The following is a 17867-nucleotide window of genomic DNA, read 5'->3' on the forward strand; positions in this document are numbered from 1 at the left end:
AGCTCTGTGGACATACGCGTCTAACGCCCGAACAGGGCAAAGCAAATTATTCGCCTCCTGGTCCGATTTCGAAAGGGAGGAGGACCTCCAAGTGCCACGAAGGAAACGAGATACCAAGGGGTCTTTCCCCACAGACATTCCACCCAAAGGACTGTGGTAAGCACCTATGGCCGCCACATAGACCTTTAAAGTGGACGGGGTCAGACCTGCAGTGAACCGTTCCTGCAGGAACTCCAGCACTGTACCAATTGGGCAGTGGACTGGGTCCAACCGACGGTCACTACACCAAGAAGTGAATACTCTCCACTTCAGGGCATAAAGTTTCCTCGTGGAGGGAGCTCTGGACTGTAGAATGGTCTCAACAACCTCGGTTGAGAGACCTGACTCTATGAGCTGGGCCCCCTCAGAGGCCAAGCCCACAGGTTCCACAGTTCTGGCCGAGGGTGAAATATCGAGCCCTCTGCCTGGGACAGAAGGTCCCTCCTGACGGGTAACTCCAGAGGATGCCCGTCGAGGAGGGACACAATATCGGGAAACCATACTCTGCCCGGCCAGCGCGGGGCTATAAAAAGCAGGCAAACCCGGTCCCTGCGAACTCTTTCCAGAACTCCCGGGAGCAGAGCAACTGGGGGAAAGGCGTACAGACGTAGCCTCGGCCACGTCTGTACCATAGCATCCAGTCCCAGAGGAGCTGGATGCGTGAAGGAGAACCAAAGTGGACAGTGAGACGTCTCTCGAGACGCAAACAGATCCACTTATAATTTCCATATCAGCTCCACCACCTCGGGGGTGGAGCCACCATTCCCCGGGCCTCGGCCCCTGTCTCGACAGAGTGTCTGCTCCTATATTCTGGACCCCGGGGATGTAGGCTGCCTTGAGTGACAGCAACTTCCCCTGGGACCACAAGAGGATATGGCATGCCAGCGCAAACCCCCTTGATATAGGCGACTACCGACGTGTTGTCCGTATGTAGTACACATGGTGTCCCCTGAGACCTGTGATAAAGCTCCTCAGAGCCCGGAAGACAGCTAACATCTCTAGGCTATAGAATGCCAGGAACGATGATGGTCTTCCCACAGACCTTGAGATGAGCGACCCTCAGGATCGCTCCCCAACCCGTGAGGGAAGCATCCGTCGTTAGCAGTTTGCGACGACAAGGAGCTCCCAGCACTGGGCCCTGGGACAGGAACCAAGGTTTCTTCCACATAACCAAGGCACGTAGGCATCACCGCGTGACCTTGATTGTGCGAAATGGGTTGCCCCTCGGGGAAAAACCCTCTGGTCCTGAGCCACCACTGCAGGGGCCTCATGTGCAGCAGTCCAAAAGGTATCCCGTTGGAAGCTGCTGCCATGAAACCCAACAGTCTCTGGAACTGTTTGACAGTGAGTAGCTGGCCTAGCTTTACACTTCTCACAGCTGCCAGGATGGAATCGAAGCGTGGCGATGACAGGCGCGCCTGCATCGACACTGAATCCCAAACCACGCCTAAAAAAGTGGTCCTCTAAAATGGAGAAAGCACACTCTTCTTGGCGTTCAGCCGTAACCCCAACTCTTTCATATGGGCGAGAACAACATCTCGATGTTGAACCGCCATCTAATGCGACTGAGCTAAAATCAACCAATCGTCGATGTAGTTCGTGATGCGAATACCCCGGAGGCGCAGAGGCGCCAGAGCTGCATCCACGCATTTGGTGAAAGTGCGGGGTGATAAAGCTAGGCCGAATGGAAGAACTCGATATTGGTATGCTTTGCCCCCGAAAGCAAACCTCAGGAACTTCCAATGACACGGACGGATGGAAATATGCGTCCTTGAGGTCTATCGTGACAAACCAGTCCTCGGACCTGATCTGTGGCACGATTTGTCTCAAGGTTAACATTTTGAACTTGAGCTGCATGTACTCGTACAGAACTCGAAGATCTAAAATGGGACGCAATCCCCCGTCCTTTTTTGGAACTATGAAGTACCGGTTGTAAAACCCGGTTTCCCTGTTGGAGGGGGGTACATATTCTATGGCCCCTTTCTCTAACAGAGTGTTTACTTCCTGTTCCATAACCAGAACCTGCTCGGGGCCCACCACTGTGGGCAGGACCCCCATAAACCGCGGTGGGCGTTAATAGAATTGTATCTAATACCCTTTTTCCACGGTCTGCAGGACCCAACGAGAAACATTTGACAGTAGCTTCCACGCTGTCAAAGATTCTACTAGAGGTACCAGTCTCTCGAGACTGGTTTCTGGATTTTGTTGCTGTTGAGTAGTCGGTTCGTCGCCCTGTAACGGCGCACCGGCAGGGAACGACCAAACAGACTGCTCCAGCACCCTCCTCAGAGGGGGCGGGCATCCCGAGGCCACTACGTTTCCGGGTGGACCTTGAGATATGTGCTCGCCGGAGACCGCTGCGCCCTGTAACACCGGAGGCGGCAGGGTTGGCAGAACGGTCCCCTGAGGGCACCGAAGAGAGACGGCACCGTATTTTTCTCCTGCTGTTGAGTAGTCGGTTCGTCGCCCTGTAACGGCGCACCGGCAGGGAACGACCAAACAGACTGCTCTAGCAGACTGCTCTAGGGTTGGCAGAACGGTCCCCTGAGGGCACCGAAGAGAGACGGGCACCGTGAAAAGAGGTGTTAACCGCTCTGCTTCGGGGGGACTACCCTCATTTGTCCTGAGCCCTCAGACATCAGGACTTTTTCCCAGCAGCCTTCTTGGCGGTAATAACGGTCCGCAGATCCGTTTTACCCCTCGAAGACTGCTGGGTTTGAGAGCGCCCTCCGTGTCCCCGAGATTTTTGTGGGGGAGCACGAGAGGACACACTCTGTTTTTGAGTGGCACGATGTTCAGCGCTCTTTTTAGAGGAGTGAGGCTGCTCCCGCTCAGCAGCCTCAATGAAAGAACGGCGGGGGAGAAGTTTTTGTAATGCAGCTGCCTGTTTAGCAGCTTCCTGAGATTTAGCTACCGCACTGTTTACTGCATCACCAAATAAACCAACAGTGGAAACCGGAGCATCTAAGAGAACGTGCTTTTCTTTCTCTTTTATATCGCTCAAATTGAGCCACAGATGCCTCTCAGTGGCCACCAGGGCTGCCATAGACCGCCCGATTGATTTAGCGGTCTCCTTGGTGGCCCTGAGAGACAGATCTGTGGCTCTGCGTAGTTCAGCCACTGTGTCAGGACCAATTCCCCCGCCCTCCTCTAAATCCCCCAATAATTCTGCCTGATAGGCTTGCATAATAGACATCGTATGCAGACACGCTGCAGCTTGACCAGCGGCTGCATACGATTTATGAACCAGAGATGATGTGAATTTTACTGGCTTAGAGGGAAGTGAAGGAGCTTTCAGGGAAGATGCCGTTGCTGGAGAGAGATAGCTCGCAAGCGTCTCCTCCACCTTCGGCATCTCCCCATAACCATATTCTTTATATTTGTGAATGGAAGAATAGTGGGATGTTTGTGGTGCATACACTCTGTATGAAACCGGTTTTCCCCACGATTTCGACACCTCGGTGTGGAGATCGGGGAAAAACGGAAGGCTTCTTCGCTGAGGCTGTGTACGAGATGGCAGGAAGCGTTCGTCGAGCTTACTTTTCGAACGAACGTCCTGCCTATCCTCTGGCCACTCAATAGATAGTCTGTCAACTGCTCTAGTAATAACATCGAGCAGTTCCTCAAACGCATGAGACTGAGGTGGCGAATCCTCAGACTCAGCTTCAATACTCACAACATCCAACTCCTCAGAGCTGGACAGTTGCAGTATTGGTGCCTCTATCGGGGGGGAAGAAACCGCAATGCGTGCTTCCACACCCTGATGAGAGGCACTGGATCTGTCAGATTGATGCTGAGATAAGGCAGAGCCCGTCTCAACATCCACTGACAGATCCATTTGCGAACCCCAGGTCTGAGATCGCCGCCGAGCCTCAGCCGCGGCGGGACCCGAGCCCTGGGGAACGCGATCGGGATTGAACCGAGCCAAGCGGGATCGGAGCGTGCGCAATGGAAGCGCGTCGCAATGCACACAGTCACCACCCTCGAGTGCTGACTGGGCATGCTCCTCACCCAAACAAACAACACAAAGAGTGTGAGTATCACCTCCCGTTAAATAACGCGGGCAGGGATGGACACACACTCTAAACTGCTGCTTGCTCGCCATACTGAATATATATATATAATATAGACAGACAACACCAAATAACAAGGACAGATTCAACACAGAGCGCAACTGAAGACTCAGAAAGCTTTCGTTTTCTGTTTCGGGCCGGCTTTTATAGCTTCCTGGTACGTGACGTCACCCGCCTCTGACGTTCCGCCACACCATTGGACTGATTTTACATGTGCTTCAAGACGTCATCACGCAAAGCGTTCCCATAGCGTCAGCTTTTCGACGCAACGGGAGTTCCCTTGAAAGGGAACCTACCAACACCTACAATAAACAACACTAATCATTATCTCTCTCTCTCACACACACACACACACACACAAACCTGCACTAAGAAATGCTGAATTAAATTATTATTATTTATTTTTTAACAAATTTATGTCATTTTTCAGATCAGACCCCCATCCCCACCCAAACCCCTGCCGTCGCCACCAAAATCTCACTCTGAACTCAGTTCAAAACTTGAGTGCCCTGTAAAATCAATTTTAATAAGGTGTAATTAGATTACAAACCGAGAGGCAGTTAATAACCCATTGTAACGCTGTGAACTGAAGCTATATAACCCAACTCCAGTGCTAATACTTTCCTAGCCTCATTAATTTTATCCCTCACACACACTTAGAGGTGTCATGGTCCTTATATAATGTCAAACATCTCAGTACCTGAATTTCTGCCTACTCATGGTTCATCAGCTGCATTGCATGGGTCAAATTTACAGAGGCATTTCAGCATTCTGTTAGCACATTTTGAGTTTGTGTAAGAAAAATATCCATATATAAATCTTTATAAAGTAAAATAACTAGCTTCCGGTCAAACGAACATACAGATTCCACTTAAGTCTAAGCGCAACCTATGCGAGTAATGCAACGTACTGCTGATATTTACGGTACGCCGTGATGCACTACGCTACTTCTGACGTCATAGGGGGAGGGGTTTTCTGGGGGCTTTTGTAGGGTGATGGAGAGATGGGGTTTGCCAAAACAGGAATACCACAGGGATGGTGTGTGGAAAAGAAGGTAGTATGAATAAGAAATAGCGGAAGGGGTGGATCAGTCTCATCAAAAACATGCGCCGGCCAGTGCATCCCTGCGGCTTCCCTAAACCAAACTCAAACCTTTCACAACCTTTTTTGAGGGTTGTGAAAAGACAACGCCTTCCCCCCAGACCGCCACTCCGGGCTGCCCAGTTTGGTTTAGGGAAGCCGCAGGGATGCACTGGCCGGCGCATGTTTTTGATGAGACTGATCCACCCCTTCCGCTATTTCTTATTCATACTACCTTCTTTTCCACACACCATCCCTGTGGTATTCCTGTTTTGGCAAACCCCATCTCTCCATCACCCTACAAAAGCCCCCAGAAAACCCCTCCCCCTATAATGGAGCCAAGAAGACTCGGGCTCGTCCGGTAAAGAATAAAAAAATTGAATGTGTTGAAGCGCAACGCTTTAGGCGTAAGTAGACTGCGTATGGCCGTTTGGCCGGAAGCTAGAATTTTACTTTGTAACGTGTTAAATATGAATATTTTTCTTACACAAACTCATCGCACAAACACAAACTTCAGAAGGCCTTTATTAACCCCCGGAGCTGTGTGGAGCACTTTTATGATGGATATATGCACTTTTATGGACTTTTTAAAACAGAATCTGCCATTATAAAGCTTGAAAGAGCCAGGACATTTTTTAATATGACTCTGATTGTATTCGTCTGAAAGAAGAATGTCATATAATGACGCTGTCATATAATGACACGTTAAATGTTGCTGTAGATTTAGCAGCACAGTACTGTAAAAACCTACAGTACAATGCTTCATTTCTATATTAGAGTAAAATACCATAATTAAACAATTTACTGTAAAATAAATGTACAGTATATTTTAGTGTTGCTGTAACCTGGCTGTAATATGCCAGGCAATAGGCGGATCTTTTGTGACGTCATTGTTTATGTTTGTCGCGTTGCATCATGGGAATCGTGTGGCAGGAAACACCGCTAGATACCTGTAATTTGATTGTTTTGCACGTTTGGAGGAGGATTTAGAGAAGAGGATGGTTCACTCTTGCTGTGTGGTCGATTGTACGGCTCGTTGGGGGCCTGATAAAAATTTTTTTCGAATTCCCTCCGAAAAGGATCGCGAAAAACGAAATAAATGGTTGCGTGCAATTAGGCGATTGAACCTGGACGCTCCGAAGAAAGCCTGGATTCCTGCAGCTTCTGATCGAGTTTGTGAGGCTCATTTTGTTCATGGTAAGTCTTAGTGACTATGTATTTATAGAAGATTGAATAAAAAAATTAAATAAAACTGAGTCAAATCAACCGAGTCATATGTTTTCGCGTTCTGATTCAGGTGTCCCAAACCACGATCCACAGCACCCAGACTATGTTCCTCACATCAAAATGGGCGATTCTGGATTTATTAAATAAATAAATAAATAAGAACACTGATCAATGAAGACTTAACGTTACCCGGCTTTGCAGTCGCAGTGAGCAGTGATTATTTCGCCGTTCTCTTTGGCGATCACCCACGGGAGATGCGAATCACGCTGTGACTCTGCTTGGCCAGGTCTAACCTCTGCTTTTAGCACGATCACTGCTTTCTGTTTGGCAGAAAAGATCGGACCAACTTTTCGAGAAACAAAATAATCATAGGCCTCCAGACTTTTGAAAGCCTTTAATCTTTCATGAGTGAAGGGTCCAGGGGTTTCTATTAAATGAGAATAAATGTCTAAATGTGTCCAAGACACGGGCGAGTCGGACCAACGTTTTTTGTCATCCCAGATCTCATATGGGCTTTGAATAACTTCGATTTTGTCACCAATACAAATTTTGAGCTTCTCTCCAAACCTCCTCCGGTCTTCAGATGTTAAAGTGCTTATATATTGTGGATTTCGCCCGCTAACTCTCTTGAAAGTGCTCGTCGCGTCTTTACAGCCCGCCATACTGTTTGTTTTGTTGCCACACAACCACTCGCGCATGCGTACAAAGATGTCTGTAAACAGAGAGCGCGCGCGCGCCGCCTGTCTGACGTCAGAGCACAGCTGCAGGCAGCAGTTCACTCACTGGATATCTGGAACTTTGGTAAGTTCATTTTTACTTTTATAATTAGGTTTTAGGATTTTACGCTATAGTGTACATAGCTTTTAGTGTGAAATGACACAGTGCGAACGTTTCAAAAACACCGTTAGTTAGATCTGCTCTTTACCCCGCTGCTTACCGACATTTTCAAATCTAACGCAGTGAATTAAAGTTACCTTAAGGTTTATTTCGTCCAAACCAGACTTGGTGATTTTTGGAACGGTTGAAAGACAATTCGAGATGTTTTTTGGTGAGTTTTATTTAGTTTATTTTGAATTAAATGTGTTCTACGATGGTCCACAAGATAAAATTACTGCATTTGACATGTTAGGTTTGAAGGATCTCATGATGAAAAATGTCATCCAGGGATCCTTTCCATAACATCCGATCCGAGCCTGTCAGTGGTAAAAACAAGCACTTATAATAGACGTAATGTTATATAGATTGTGCTCAAATTGCTAAAAAGATTTGCAGTCCATTTCCCGGATGACTTATGCAGCGGTCGCGGTCAATACTGGAACAATTTGAACAGTTTAGACACAAAAACACGTGAAAACAAGTCTTAAAAATACAGAACTTTCCTTTGCAACGCAAATGGGTGATTTGGGCTTAGAGAGATTGGCTATTGGTACCAGTTTTGCCTTTTACTTAATTTATGTTTAGGCGGGAGACCAGTTCTGTAGCATTGCGATTTGTAATGACAAATAATGATTATAATTACTAAAAATATGAATAAAGGTGTACATTGTTCAACAAATCTTTATCAGAGTTAATAATGATCTATTAGGCAACAAAAACAAGTAAAGTGCATGGCAAAGAAGTTAGAATATTTAGAGAGGCCAAGCAGAAGCTTATTTTTTATTAAACTAGATGTAGGCCTATTGTTGGAGTGTATGAAATATATGTCCTCAACAAGCACACAACAGTTAAATGAACTGTACATAAACTGTACATAAAATGTATTTTGATTTCTTACAGCTCTACAGTTTGAGCCAATTAATATTTGCAGCCTGGGAATGAGTTTTATGTAAGTATTAAACATTTTTACTATGTTTTTAACTTAAAAAAAAAAAAAAAAAAAAGGTAAAAAAAAAAAGGTTGTTCTTGTTATTTCTACAGAATTTTTTTATTTTTATTTCTCTCTTACACTGTCTGCTCTGCTCATCTTTATTGGTGCTGTGGCTAACAGGTTTTGTCATACGTGTCTTTGTGTGTCATGACTTTTTCAGTCCAATCTTCGCCAGGTTCCAGTACCCCCTCAAAGTCATCCCAGTCAAGTCTCTGTCTTTAGATCAGTGTGCTCAATAATGTGCTTTTTGCAGTAATGGGCTTTGGAGGTGGTCGAGGCGATGCCACAGGCAAGGAGCCAGGAGATGGCGAAGGGATGGCAGAAGCAGGCAGATGGGACCGTAGAGGCGCAGATGAATGTTGCCAGATGTTGCCGACCCAGAGCGCGACCAGGGCGATATCCCACGGCGGCGTGGTTGGAGGAAGGAGCCATGATTGTGATTTTATGGGCATCATCCTGGTGACGATCGACGGACAGGCAGCCGCTGGAAGAGCCCCTCGCACAGATGTAGAGCAGAGGAAGCAATGGCACGCCAATTACCTAGGCGGCCGCGACAGAGCTGCAGCGACGACCCCCCAAGAAGGAAGCGGGGACCCCGATGGCTGAGGACGAGCTGGTGTGACCGAGGGTGGAGGTGATGACTGAGGGAAGGCGGAGCTTGCTGGAGCTGAAGGGGTGGAGGGCCGGAGGGCAGCGGACGGGCCCGCAAGTCCGCAGTGGAGGCGTGGTGAGGTCTGACCCAGACGGAGCCAACGGTCCGAGGGAGCCTGGTGAGGTCGAATGGCCAAAGGTCAGCGCTGGAGTCTCTGTCCAGAATTGCCCCCTATACCCTTAAATAGGGCACTATTTGAGGGGACAGCCATTTGTAGTGGTGTCCGGAACCATAGTGGCACAAGTGCACTCATTCAATCTCATAATGCACCACAATGATGAGTGTACAGCTGATGTGGGCTGCATCCGAAAACTGATAAATGCTGCCTTCGGAGGACGCATTCCAAGGTCGGAAGGTATCAGGCACATCCGAATGCAATGTTGGTTTCACTTCCTGTCTCCTGAGATACCTTCATTTGATCGATTTCTAAACACAGCATAGATGTATCCTTCGCTGCCTTTGATATCCCAGAATCCTGAGCTTTCCATTATGTGACAGTTGAGCTAGAAAAATAAAGATGGTGTCTGAAAGTTGCTGTTGGTAATCAGTTTGTGTGTAAATGTACCTTTTTGATAAATGTTTTCCAATTATAATGCCATTTCTAGTGAGAAATGACTATTGTAGTCATTAAATATTGACTTAGTTTTCACCAAAGCTTGCTCTATTTTGCTGTAGATTATTAAACCGTTAGGCTACCTCAGAAGTCTGTCCAAAATCAGTTTCATGAGGTGCCTTCATGCAAGTTTTTCAGACGCAACCTTACAGTAGGCTTAACGGCTAGAGAATACCCATAATGCACTGTGAGGGTCGTGCCAAAGGAATTCCGGTGAGATGGCGCATGCAGTTGAATCATCCATCCATCCATTTTCCAAACCGCTGGTCCAATGTGGCTACACAGCATGATATATCATACTGGTATGATTTATCTAAATTACTTTTTACCTGATTATTAAATTGTTTAATTAAGGTTCATACATAGTTTCCATGACAGAGTTCAAGATGCATCTTTTCATCACAACTGGAGCTGCAAGCAATCAGCAAGCACAAATTAGGCAAAAGAGGCAGCCTTTCTGGCGCACTTCTGGCACAGGATTATGGTGTCCGAATTCACTCTTTTGTTTTCATTCAGTCATTAAAGTGGACTCATGTAGGGAATAGTGAATGAGTGTATAGGGGGTTATTTCAAACACAGCTTAGTAATCTTGAAGACCTTGATCAGGTGTGTTTGATTAGGGTTGGAGCTAAACTTTGCAGGACATTGGCCCTCCAGGAGCTGAGTTAGAGACCACTGATTTAAGGGGAAAAGAGGTTGATTGCCCGATGATTATGCTAACTGTATACAGTAACAGCTAAGGCAATGCAAGCTGCACATGGTAATTGAAGCACTAAATATAACAAACACATATCATCATTATTGTTTTCATAATCGTATCAAAACGAAAAAAAAGAACATTTTGGTAAACTAGTCAAACTCATAATCAGCTTGTAGGTTCTTGGGAACTAGTCGAAAAGTTGACCATTGTGACACCTCCCTAATTGTTATATGAATATATTATATCATTTATATGCAACAAGGACAGCAAATACTTTGCTAACCTAAAGGCCTTGTGCTTGCAAAATGCTTTTTGCTCAGGATAGGTTACAACAGGCTGGAAGTTAAAAAACGTAATCAGCTCAGTGTCAGCTACTTTCGTGATGTAACAGCTATACTTATGCAGAGAGCTGACAGATGCATGTCGCTAAATTATTGTCAGTTTTCAGCACTGCAGCGTAATCCGTGTTGTCATGCAGATCCCATGTACCACTGATGTGAGGAACCACTGTACCACTCATGTGAGTCATTAGCACTCAAGGCAGAGCCAAGTCTTATCTCCACACAGTGAGAACACCTAGTATATGCTGTCAGTCAGTGTGTGCTGCCAACAAAAACTCGCGTTTTAAAGGAGCAGTTAATTTAGTTATTAATATCAATCATATCAATAATAAGTATTTGTAGTAATTTATTTGTAGGCTGTTTGCATCTTGCCATATTCATAAAGAATGTGAGATCATGTCTGCAATTATCTACCCTCCGCAGATATTTTTTTCTATTTTTGGGAGAACCCTGATACATTTGTAAAGATTCTTTGGTGAATATAAATTTAAAAAGAACAGCTTTTTTAAAAATAAAAATAAATAATATATATATATTTATATATTATAAATTTTTTTTTTTTTTTTTACATTAAAAAAGTCTTTACTGTCACTTTTGATCAATTTAATGCATCATTGCTGAATAAAAGTATTAATACATAAAAATAAAAAAAAGATCTTACTGACCTCAAACTTTTGAAAAGTAGTGTGTGCAACCACACACAGCCTACAGTTATAGGATAGTGAATTATATTACTTAGTGGACAAATTGTTTATTGTGACCGTTATATTTATTTCTGTCATTACAACTCTCTGAGCACAACCAATCAGCTTGTGCAATGTAGTTAATGCTGTGAATATCATCAGTTTGCGTTACGGACCCATCAGCACCATCTAGAGTTTATTGACAGAACTTGGCATTTGTAATCTGAATAGTACCCATGGAGGATTGAATACAAGATTAACCTTCCTACTCCTTCAAAAAAAAAAAAAAAAAAAAAAAAAAATTATAATAATAAAGATTTAATATCTAAATAGCATAATATGCACAAATAAAGTATATAAAGTGCCAGTCAAAAAGTCTGGAACACTTACGATTTTTTTAATGTTTTTGAAATAAGTCTCTTATGCTCACCAAGGCTGCATTTATTTGATGATAAAAAAAAAAAAAAAACGTTTTATGTTTTAATATATATTAAAATGTAATTGATTCCTCTGATGTGAAGCTGAATTTTCAGCGTCATTACTCCAGTCTTCAGTGTCATGTGATTCTTCAGAAATCATTCTAATATGATGATCTGATACTCAGTTATTATCAATTATTATTGGTGTTCAATTAAGGATTCATGATAACATCATACAGGTATCTGTCACGGTGCGTTGCCCTAGAATGCTCACGAAGACGAATTAACAAAGAGAACAGTATTTTAAACCAAATGTCTTGTAGAAAAACAAAATGTGACTTCTGCCCCTTGCTTAACAAAAAAATACACTTTTGCATTTTACTTTGTCCTTTAGTCCCCTTGCATTTAACAAACAAAAAGATAAACATGATTTTAATGAGAACATGCGCCCACTGGAACTCAACAGTGAACGGACGGAGAGTGTCACTAAGCAGACGACTATGAGTAACGAGATCAGAAGTATACAAATGCAACACTTACAACAAAAAGCCTCTCAAAACAAACAACACATTTCCCATTTTCTAAGTCTTCATCGTCCGGCAAAAATTAGCTTCCTCTCAATGAAAGCAAAGGGACCACGAAATTACGCCACTTTCCTAGACTACACCACTGGGCTATCCAGAACAGGAAAAAATAGGTCTTTGTCACACTTCCTATATCCGGTAAGTGAAGCAGTGTATCGCTACTTCCGGTCCCATCGCAACGCAATCAAAAACTAATGGCTGAATCCTCTCTCCGGTGTTATTGCAGCGTACCTGGCTGCTCTAATTCTAAACAACGACACTCTTACCTTATTTTTCACGATTTCCCGAAACAACAAGTATTGAGGAAAGCATGGGTGAGATGTGGTGGGATGAAGGTCTTTCTTTTAAAATAATTTGGGGTAGTACGTTTGTGTGTAGTATGCATTTGGAAAATGATGATATTTACATCTCATATCTTCAACCTGCTGAAATGTTCCCTTCCAAATGTGCATTCTGAATAATAAATACATTTATTTCCCAACTAACCTGCCGCAGTCCAGTGATCGTCTGGACCATGACCAAATTGAGCATGGTTATATTATAGTAAAAATGTTTTCGCAGGTTGATTACCATTTGTATTACCACAGTTTTACTACAAATAGCATGGTTAATTTTCATAAGAGCAGTATTAAAATAGATGAATGAATGTGCGGAAAAGGCCTTAAAGAAATGTAACGATGTTAAACAATTAGGCTAATTAATCTTAAGCCACGTTTCCACCGCAGGAACTTTCCCCAGGAACTAGGAACTTTGGGCTGGTACTCGATGTGTTTACACCGCAGGAACCAGGGTCTAAATGAAGTTCCGGGTAAATATTTCCCCCTCCGATAGTCCCTGCTCATGAGGTAGTACTTTTTCAAAGTTCAGGAACTTTCAGGGGTGGGACTTGTGCGCTGCACAAGCTGATTGGTTGTGTTCACGCTGCATTTTGGTTGGATGACTACACGCAGCATTTATTTATTTTTAACCTCCCTTTTTATAAAATCTATTGCGGTTCGTGTTGTGGCTTCATGCCGTAAGAGTTGTCTGTCTGCAAATATGGAATTTAATTTAAAAAACTGGTGGACTGGCGACGAGTTTCAGGCTTTATTAAGGGTATTTGTGGAAGAGGAAACTTTCTGCGCGTTCGTCCCAGCCATCTCACGGTCAATGTCCGCAATAGCTGATAACATACAAATTTTATATCTAACGTTAGCATTACGAGCTTACTGAACAAGCTTTATCAGTGCTCGTCTCTTTTCTGCCACAGCTTTTATTATTAAGTCATTATGTTTAACTTACACATTGTCATCTATTGCAAGGCACTCCAAACCATGTTACAAATTTACTATAACAGGATTGAAATAGCGCTTTGAGGTTAGTAACAAACAACTATTTACAAGACTGTCACTATTTACACTATTTATAGACAGCTATTTATAGACGGATAGACAGTGTTCAGGCTTTTTTTTTAAGCGTATTTGCGAAAAAGAGAAAAATTTTTGCGCGTTCGTCCCAGGCATCTGGTGTAACGAACAGAGACTGCTCTTTGTAAATAATTGGAATCTGTTCTGGGAGCGACCTAGGCTCTTCCGTGCTGATGGACTTCACCCCAGCAGAATCGGAGCGGCTCTTCTGTCGGACAACATCTCCAAGGCGTTGCACACCATATGACTAGTAAGTCAAAGTCCAAATCACACTCTTTGCTGTCCAAACTTAATTGATATAAGTACCAATGTAGAACATTATATTGAAACTGTGTCTATTCCTCGTTTAGTGAGGTCAAACATTAAATCTACTGTAGGATCTAGGAAAAATCTAATTGTAATTAAACCAGAAAATCTCAATATTAGTGAACAAAAACAATTTATAAAGCTGGGTCTTCTAAACATTAGATCGCTCACACCTAAGGCAGTTATTGTAAATGAAATGGTCACAGATAATAGTTTCGATGTACTTTGCCTTACTGAAACCTGGCTTAAACAAAATGATTATTTCGGTATTAATGAGTCTACTCCTCCTGGATACTGTTATAAACATGAGCCCCGTCTGATTGGTCGTGGTGGCGGTGTTGCAACAATCTATAAAGACATTCTTAATGTTACTCAAAAAACAGGTCACAGGTTTAATTCGTTTGAAGTACTTGTACTAAATGTTACACTCTTAGATGTAAGAAATAAATCCCTATTATCTCTAGCCTTGGCTACCGTATATAGACCGCCTGGGCCTTACGCTGATTTCCTAAAAGAGTTTGCAGATTTTCTATCAGACCTATTAGTCAATGTCGATAAAGCATTAATTGTTGGAGATTTTAACATACACGTAGACAATCCAAATGATGCGTTAGGGGCTGCGTTTACAGATTTATTAAATTCATTTGGGGTCAAGCAAAACGTTACTGGTCCCACTCATCGTCTTAATCATATGCTAGATTTAATTATATCACATGGAACCAATCCAACCGATATAGATATTATACCGCAAAGTGATGATGTCACTGATCATTACATGGTAACTTGCATAATACGTACTGCTGAAATTTGTCATGTTGCGCCACGTTATCGACCAGGCAGAACAATCCTTCCAACCACTATAGATAGATTCTCAAATAGCTTACCTGATCTATCTCAGCTGCTCAGTGAACCCAAACAAACGGATGAACTAGAGGAAATGACTAGCACTATGAGCACCATTTTCTCTAGTACATTAGACATCGTTGCACCAATTAGATTAAAAAAGGTTAGCGAGAAAACTAAAGCGCCATGGTATAACAGTGCTACGCATGTTATCAAGAGAGAAACTCGAAATTTAGAGCGTAAATGGAAACAAACTAATTTAGAGGTCTTTAGAATCGCGTGGAAAGACAGTATGTCACATTATAAAAAGGCCCTAAAAGCAGCCAGGGCTGAGCATCTCCACAAACTAATAGAAAATAACCAAAGTAATCCAAGGTTTTTATTTAACACCGTGGCTAAACTAACAAATAAACAGACATCGCCTGAGCAAAATATCCCGTTACAGTTCAGTAGTAATGATTTCATGAACTTCTTCACTGAGAAAATAGAAAGCATCAGAAACACAATTGTAAATGTACAATCTTTAATGGTGTCTTATGATTCAGCCTCAATTATCGCCCCTCAAGAACAACTACGCCGCTTTACAACTATAGGACAGGAAGAGCTAAATAAACTTATCATTGCATCTAAACCAACAACATGTTTATTAGACCCAATACCCACTAAACTACTGAAAGAAGTGTTACCTGTAGTGGAAGAGCCTCTTCTCAATATTATTAACTCGTCTTTATCTTTAGGTCATGTTCCAAGAACATTTAAACTGGCAGTTATAAAACCTCTCATTAAGAAACCACAATTAGATCATAATAACCTAGCAAATTATAGACCCATTTCAAACCTACCATTTATGTCTAAAATACTAGAAAAAGTTGTGTCCGCTCAATTGTGCTCTTTCTTGCAAGAAAATGAGATCTATGAAAAATTTCAGTCAGGATTCAGACCGCATCATAGCACTGAAACTGCGCTCGTTAAAATTACAAATGATTTACTTTTAGCTTCTGACCAAGGCTGTATCTCAATACTAGTTTTACATGATCTTAGTGCTGCGTTCGATACTATAGATCACAAAATACTCTTAGATCGACTACAAAACTACACTCGTGTTCATGGACAGGCATTAAGCTGGTTTAGATCGTACTTATCAGACCGCTACCATTTTGTCTGTTTAAATGGGGAAAAATCGAAGATAACGTCAGTAAACTATGGAGTGCCGCAGGGATCTGTATTAGGCCCTCTGCTATTCTCAATATACATGCTGCCGCTTGGTAATATTTTAAGAAAACATGGAATTAATTTCCACTGTTATGCTGATGACACTCAATTATATATTTCATCACGACCGGATGAAAACAATAAATTATCTAAATTGACAGAGTGTGTTAAAGATATAAAATACTGGATGACGTGTAATTTTCTGCTATTAAATTCAAATAAAACGGAGGTATTACTTATGGGTCCAAAAAACTGCCCACAAAACCTCTTACAATGCAACTTCAATTTAGAAGGATGTCCTGTTACTTTATCCACTACAGTAAAATACCTGGGGGTTATACTAGATCGCAACTTGTCTTTCGAAAATCATATTTCATATGTTACAAGAACAGCCTTTTTCCACCTTAGAAACATTACTAAGCTACGTAATGTGCTATCTGTCTCTGATGCTGAAAAGTTAGTTCATGCATTCATGACCTCGAGACTAGATTACTGTAATGCTTTATTAGCTGGTTGTCCTGCATCCTCAATAAACAAGCTACAGTTAGTCCAAAATGCAGCTGCTAGAGTTCTTACTAGGTCAAGAAAATATGATCATATAACACCAATTCTATCATCTCTACACTGGTTACCTATTAAGTTCCGTATCAATTACAAAGTATTACTAATGACCTATAAAGCCCTAAATGGTTTAGCTCCTGGGTATTTAACGGAACTTCTATCGCCCTACAATCCATCGCGCTCTTTAAGATCACTAAATTCGAGGCTTCTGGTCATTCCTAGGATATCTAAGACCACTAAAGGAGGGAGGGCATTTTCACATTTAGCTCCTAAACTCTGGAATGGCCTTCCTGATATTGTTCGAGGCTCAGATTCGCTGTCCCAGTTTAAAACTAGATTAAAGACGCATCTCTTTAGCCAAGCATTCACATAATACTTACCTTTTACTATACAAATAAATTTGAATTGAATTGAATTGAATCTCACAATAACTGATAACATACGTTGTCTAATTTTATACGCACACAAGCTTTCTGAACACGCTTTAGTGAACAGTGCTCGTCTATTTTGTTTTGTTAATTACCTCGTTAGTAAACCAATACATAACTGCAGCACAGTTTGAATCTCCTCCATACTTATTATAAATGTGGCGCTCAAAACTGATTACTGTCCGTCGCAGACTGGGAGGAGCAGTTGCGCGCAGTTTACCTTCCCGGTACTTTAGACCGCGGTGTAAACGCAGAAAGCAACCGGTCTGGGGCAAAAAAAGTTCCTGGGACAAATTGTTACGGGTAATTTCGGTGGAAACGCGGCTTTTAAACAATCCGTTGACAGTGTGAATGAATATAAATTTTTTTTGCCATAAATATGTGGATTATAGTGAAATGATTGTCAATGAAAAATGACAAAATAATGACTAAAATATTTAAAATAATTAAATAAATATGATTCTGATCTTATTCATCAGGTCTCTCACATTGCAGAGTCACGGTCACTATTTGGACTAGCACTGACACCGTGTGGTGAAATAATCACATATTTTTACGAGCCACGGCTATCTCAGATCGGCTTATGTTGGATTAAAACGACAAGTTCTGTTGAGTTTGGAAAATTCTGTGCACAGTAATCATAAGAATATCTCTTCTCCTGTCTCTGAAAATGTCCGGATTTTGAAATCATCCTGCAGATGCTAATTTTAAGAGGCGTTTAGTCTACTAGAGGATTACAGCACATTGAAAATATACATAACCGGAAGAATTGATACACTGCTTCGATGAGCACTTCCAGTAACCAATTGTGAAAAAGGTCTATAGATTATGTC

General features: G+C 42.5%; 1 protein-coding gene across 2 annotated transcripts in view; it reads right to left on the bottom strand.

Moving 5' to 3' along the window:
• LOC309480487 (Fc receptor-like protein 5) overlaps positions 1–17867 on the bottom strand; it is an 82688-nt gene that overhangs the window by 29914 nt on the left and 34907 nt on the right. The gene's annotated exons all lie outside the window — the stretch shown is intronic.

The sequence above is a fragment of the Leuciscus leuciscus genome (genome assembly GCF_965113295.1).
Source record: "Leuciscus leuciscus genome assembly, chromosome: 18".
In the NCBI taxonomy this organism is placed as follows: Eukaryota; Metazoa; Chordata; class Actinopteri; order Cypriniformes; family Leuciscidae; genus Leuciscus; species Leuciscus leuciscus.